Here is a 6287-nt window from a genome sequence, read left to right as displayed (position 1 = left end):
ACATGTGACTCAGGAACACTGGGTACTCAGGAGCTGGTACTCAGGAACACTGGGTACTCAGAAACACTGGGTACTCAGGAACACTGGGTACTCAGGAACATGTGACTCATATACACTGGGTACTCAGGAACATGGTACTCAGGAGCTGGTAGTCAGGAACACTGGGTACTCAGGAACATGGTACTCAGGAGCGGGTACTCAGGAACATGGTACTCAGGAGCTGGTACTCAGGAACACTGGGTACTCAGGAACATTGGTTGCTCAAGAGCTGGTACTCAGGAACACTGGGTACTCAGGAGCTGGTACTCAGAAACACTGGGTACTCAGGAACATGGTACTCAGGAACATTGGGTGCTCAGGAGCTGGTACTCAGGAACACTGGGTACTCAGGAACATGTGACTCATATACACTGGGTACTCAGGAACATGGTACTCAGGAGCTGGTAGTCAGGAACATGGTACTCAGGAACATGGTACTCAGGAGCTGGTACTCAGGAACACTGGGTACTCAGGAACATTGGTTGCTCAAGAGCTGGTACTCAGGAACACTGGGTACTCAGGAGCTGGTACTCAGAAACACTGGGTACTCAGGAACATTGGGTGCTCAGGAGCTGGTACTCAGGAACACTGGGTACTCAGGAACATAGTACTCAGGAACTCTGGGTACTCAGGAGCTGGTACTCAGGAACACTGGGTACTCAGGAACATGGTACTCAGGAGCTGGTACTCAGGAACACTGGGTACTCAGGAGCTGGTACTCAGGAACACTGGGTACTCAGGAACATGGTACTCAGTAGCTGGTACTCAGGAACATGGTACTCAGGAACATTGGGTGCTCAGGAGCTGGTACTCAGGACACTGGGTACTCAGGAACATGGTACTCAGGAACACTGGGTACTCAGGAGCTGGTACTCAGGAACACTGGCTACTCAGGAACATGGTACTCAGGAACACTGGGTACTCATGAACATGTGACTCAGAAACACTGGATACTCAGGAACATGTGACTCAGGAACACTGGGTACTCAGGAGCTGGTACTCAGGAACACTGGGTACTCAGAAACACTGGGTACTCAGGAACACTGGGTACTCAGGAACATGTGACTCATATACACTGGGTACTCAGGAACATGGTACTCAGGAGCTGGTAGTCAGGAACACTGGGTACTCAGGAACATGGTACTCAGGAGCGGGTACTCAGGAACATGGTACTCAGGAGCTGGTACTCAGGAACACTGGGTACTCAGGAACATTGGTTGCTCAAGAGCTGGTACTCAGGAACACTGGGTACTCAGAAACACTGGGTACTCAGGAACATGGTACTCAGGAACATTGGGTGCTCAGGAGCTGGTACTCAGGAACACTGGGTACTCAGGAACATGTGACTCATATACACTGGGTACTCAGGAACATGGTACACAGGTGCTGGTACTTAGGAACACTTGGTACTCAGGATCTGGTACTCAAAAACACTGGGTACTCAGGAACATGGTACTCAGGAGCTGGTACTCAGGAACACTGGGTACTCAGGAACATGGTACTCAGGAACATTGGGTGCTCAGGAGCTGGTACTCAGGACACTGGGTACTCAGGAACATGGTACTCAGGAACACTGGGTACTCAGGAGCTGGTACTCAGGAACACTGGCTACTCAGGAACATGGTACTCAGGAACATTGTGTGCTCAGGAGCTGGTACTCAGGAACACTGGGTACTCAGGAGCTGGTACTCAGGAACACTGGGTACTCATGAACATGTGACTCAGAAACACTGGATACTCAGGAACATGTGACTCAGGAACACTGGGTACTCAGGAGCTGGTACTCAGGAACACTGGGTACTCAGAAACACTGGGTACTCAGGAACACTGGGTACTCAGGAACATGTGACTCATATACACTGGGTACTCAGGAACATGGTACTCAGGAGCTGGTAGTCAGGAACACTGGGTACTCAGGAACATGGTACTCAGGAGCGGGTACTCAGGAACATGGTACTCAGGAGCTGGTACTCAGGAACACTGGGTACTCAGGAACATTGGTTGCTCAAGAGCTGGTACTCAGGAACACTGGGTACTCAGGAGCTGGTACTCAGAAACACTGGGTACTCAGGAACATGGTACTCAGGAACATTGGGTGCTCAGGAGCTGGTACTCAGGAACACTGGGTACTCAGGAACATGTGACTCATATACACTGGGTACTCAGGAACATGGTACTCAGGAGCTGGTAGTCAGGAACACTGGGTACTCAGGAACATGGTACTCAGGAACATGGTACTCAGGAGCTGGTACTCAGGAACACTGGGTACTCAGGAACATTGGTTGCTCAAGAGCTGGTACTCAGGAACACTGGGTACTCAGGAGCTGGTACTCAGAAACACTGGGTACTCAGGAACATTGGGTGCTCAGGAGCTGGTACTCAGGAACACTGGGTACTCAGGAACATAGTACTCAGGAACTCTGGGTACTCAGGAGCTGGTACTCAGGAACACTGGGTACTCAGGAACATGGTACTCAGGAGCTGGTACTCAAGAACACTGGGTACTCAGGAGCTGGTACTCAGGAACACTGGGTACTCAGGAACATGGTACTCAGTAGCTGGTACTCAGGAACATGGTACTCATGAACATTGGGTGCTCAGGAGCTGGTACTCAGGACACTGGGTACTCAGGAACATGGTACTCAGGAACACTGGGTACTCAGGAGCTGGTACTCAGGAACACTGGCTACTCAGGAACATGGTACTCAGGAACACTGGGTACTCATGAACATGTGACTCAGAAACACTGGATACTCAGGAACATGTGACTCAGGAACACTGGGTACTCAGGAGCTGGTACTCAGGAACACTGGGTACTCAGAAACACTGGGTACTCAGGAACACTGGGTACTCAGGAACATGTGACTCATATACACTGGGTACTCAGGAACATGGTACTCAGGAGCTGGTACTCAGGAACACTGGGTACTCAGGAACATTGGTTGCTCAAGAGCTGGTACTCAGGAACACTGGGTACTCAGAAACACTGGGTACTCAGGAACATGGTACTCAGGAACATTGGGTGCTCAGGAGCTGGTACTCAGGAACACTGGGTACTCAGGAACATGTGACTCATATACACTGGGTACTCAGGAACATGGTACACAGGTGCTGGTACTTAGGAACACTTGGTACTCAGGATCTGGTACTCAAAAACACTGGGTACTCAGGAACATGGTACTCAGGAGCTGGTACTCAGGAACACTGGGTACTCAGGAACATGGTACTCAGGAGAGGGTACTCAGGAGCTGGTACTCAGGAACACTGGGCATTCAGGAACATGGTACTCAGGAGCTGGTACTCAGGAACACTGGGTACTCAGGAACATGGTACTCAGGAACACTGGGTACTCAGGAACATGGTACTCAGTAGCTGGTACTCAGGAACATGGTACTCAGGAACACTGGGTACTCAGGAACATGGTACTCAGGAGCTGGTACTTAGGAACACTGGGTACTCAGGATCAGGTACTCAGGAACACTGGGTACTCAGGAACATGGTACTCAGGAGCGGGTACTCAGGAACATGGTACTCAGGAGCTGGTACTCAGGAACACTGGGTACTCAGGAACATTGGTTGCTCAAGAGCTGGTACTCAGGAACACTGGGTACTCAGAAACACTGGGTACTCAGGAACATGGTACTCAGGAACATTGGGTGCTCAGGAGCTGGTACTCAGGAACACTGGGTACTCAGGAACATGTGACTCATATACACTGGGTACTCAGGAACATGGTACACAGGTGCTGGTACTTAGGAACACTTGGTACTCAGGATCTGGTACTCAAAAACACTGGGTACTCAGGAACATGGTACTCAGGAGCTGGTACTCAGGAACACTGGGTACTCAGGAACATGGTACTCAGGAGAGGGTACTCAGGAGCTGGTACTCAGGAACACTGGGCATTCAGGAACATGGTACTCAGGAGCTGGTACTCAGGAACACTGGGTACTCAGGAACATGGTACTCAGGAACACTGGGTACTCAGGAACATGGTACTCAGTAGCTGGTACTCAGGAACATGGTACTCAGGAACACTGGGTACTCAGGAACATGGTACTCAGGAGCTGGTACTTAGGAACACTGGGTACTCAGGATCAGGTACTCAGGAACACTGGGTACTCAGGAACATGGTACTCAGGAGCGGGTACTCAGGAACTTGGTACTCAGGAGCGGGTACTCAGGAACACTGGGTACTCAGGAGCTGGTACTCAGAAACACTGGCTACTCAGGAATATTGGGTGCTCAGGAGCTGGTACTCAGGAACACTGGGTATTCAGGAACATGGTACTCAGGGGCTGGTACTCAGGGACACTGGGTACTCAGGAGCTGGTACTCAGGAACACTGGGTACTCAGGAACATGGTACTCAGGAGCGGGTACTCAGGAACATTGTACTCAGGAGCTGGTACTCAGGACCATTGGGTGCTCAAGAGCTGGTACTCAGGAACACTGGGTACTCAGGAGCTGGTACTCAGAAACACTGGGTACTCAGGAGCTGGTACTCAGGAGCGGGTACTCAGGAACATGGTACTCAGGAACACTGGGTACTCAGGAGCTGTTACTCAGAAACACTGGGTACTCAGGAACATGGTACTCAGGAGCTGGTAGTCAGGAACACTGGGTACTCAGGAACATGGTACTCAGGAGCGGGTACTCAGGAACATGGTACTCAGGAGCTGGTACTCAGGAACACTGGGTACTCAGGAACATTGGTTGCTCAAGAGCTGGTACTCAGGAACACTGGGTACTCAGAAACACTGGGTACTCAGGAACATGGTACTCAGGAACATTGGGTGCTCAGGAGCTGGTACTCAGGAACACTGGGTACTCAGGAACATGTGACTCATATACACTGGGTACTCAGGAACATGGTACACAGGTGCTGGTACTTAGGAACACTTGGTACTCAGGATCTGGTACTCAAAAACACTGGGTACTCAGGAACATGGTACTCAGGAGCTGGTACTCAGGAACACTGGGTACTCAGGAACATGGTACTCAGGAGAGGGTACTCAGGAGCTGGTACTCAGGAACACTGGGCATTCAGGAACATGGTACTCAGGAGCTGGTACTCAGGAACACTGGGTACTCAGGAACATAGTACTCAGGAACACTGGGTACTCAGGAACATGGTACTCAGTAGCTGGTACTCAGGAACATGGTACTCAGGAACACTGGGTACTCAGGAACATGGTACTCAGGAGCTGGTACTTAGGAACACTGGGTACTCAGGATCAGGTACTCAGGAACACTGGGTACTCAGGAACATGGTACTCAGGAGCGGGTACTCAGGAACTTGGTACTCAGGAGCGGGTACTCAGGAACACTGGGTACTCAGGAGCTGGTACTCAGAAACACTGGCTACTCAGGAATATTGGGTGCTCAGGAGCTGGTACTCAGGAACACTGGGTATTCAGGAACATGGTACTCAGGGGCTGGTACTCAGGGACACTGGGTACTCAGGAGCTGGTACTCAGGAACACTGGGTACTCAGGAACATGGTACTCAGGAGCGGGTACTCAGGAACATTGTACTCAGGAGCTGGTACTCAGGACCATTGGGTGCTCAAGAGCTGGTACTCAGGAACACTGGGTACTCAGGAGCTGGTACTCAGAAACACTGGGTACTCAGGAGCTGGTACTCAGGAGCGGGTACTCAGGAACATGGTACTCAGGAACACTGGGTACTCAGGAGCTGTTACTCAGAAACACTGGGTACTCAGGAACATGGTACTCAGGAGCTGGTAGTCAGGAACACTGGGTACTCAGGAACATGGTACTCAGGAGCGGGTACTCAGGAACATGGTACTCAGGAGCTGGTACTCAGGAACACTGGGTACTCAGGAACATTGGTTGCTCAAGAGCTGGTACTCAGGAACACTGGGTACTCAGAAACACTGGGTACTCAGGAACATGGTACTCAGGAACATTGGGTGCTCAGGAGCTGGTACTCAGGAACACTGGGTACTCAGGAACATGTGACTCATATACACTGGGTACTCAGGAACATGGTACACAGGTGCTGGTACTTAGGAACACTTGGTACTCAGGATCTGGTACTCAAAAACACTGGGTACTCAGGAACATGGTACTCAGGAGCTGGTACTCAGGAACACTGGGTACTCAGGAACATGGTACTCAGGAGAGGGTACTCAGGAGCTGGTACTCAGGAACACTGGGCATTCAGGAACATGGTACTCAGGAGCTGGTACTCAGGAACACTGGGTACTCAGGAACATAGTACTCA

This window comes from Hemitrygon akajei, chromosome 17, assembly GCF_048418815.1.
Source record: "Hemitrygon akajei chromosome 17, sHemAka1.3, whole genome shotgun sequence".
In the NCBI taxonomy this organism is placed as follows: Eukaryota; Metazoa; Chordata; class Chondrichthyes; order Myliobatiformes; family Dasyatidae; genus Hemitrygon; species Hemitrygon akajei.
The sequence above is the reverse complement of the archived record's forward strand: the minus strand, read 5'-3'. Positions refer to the sequence as shown.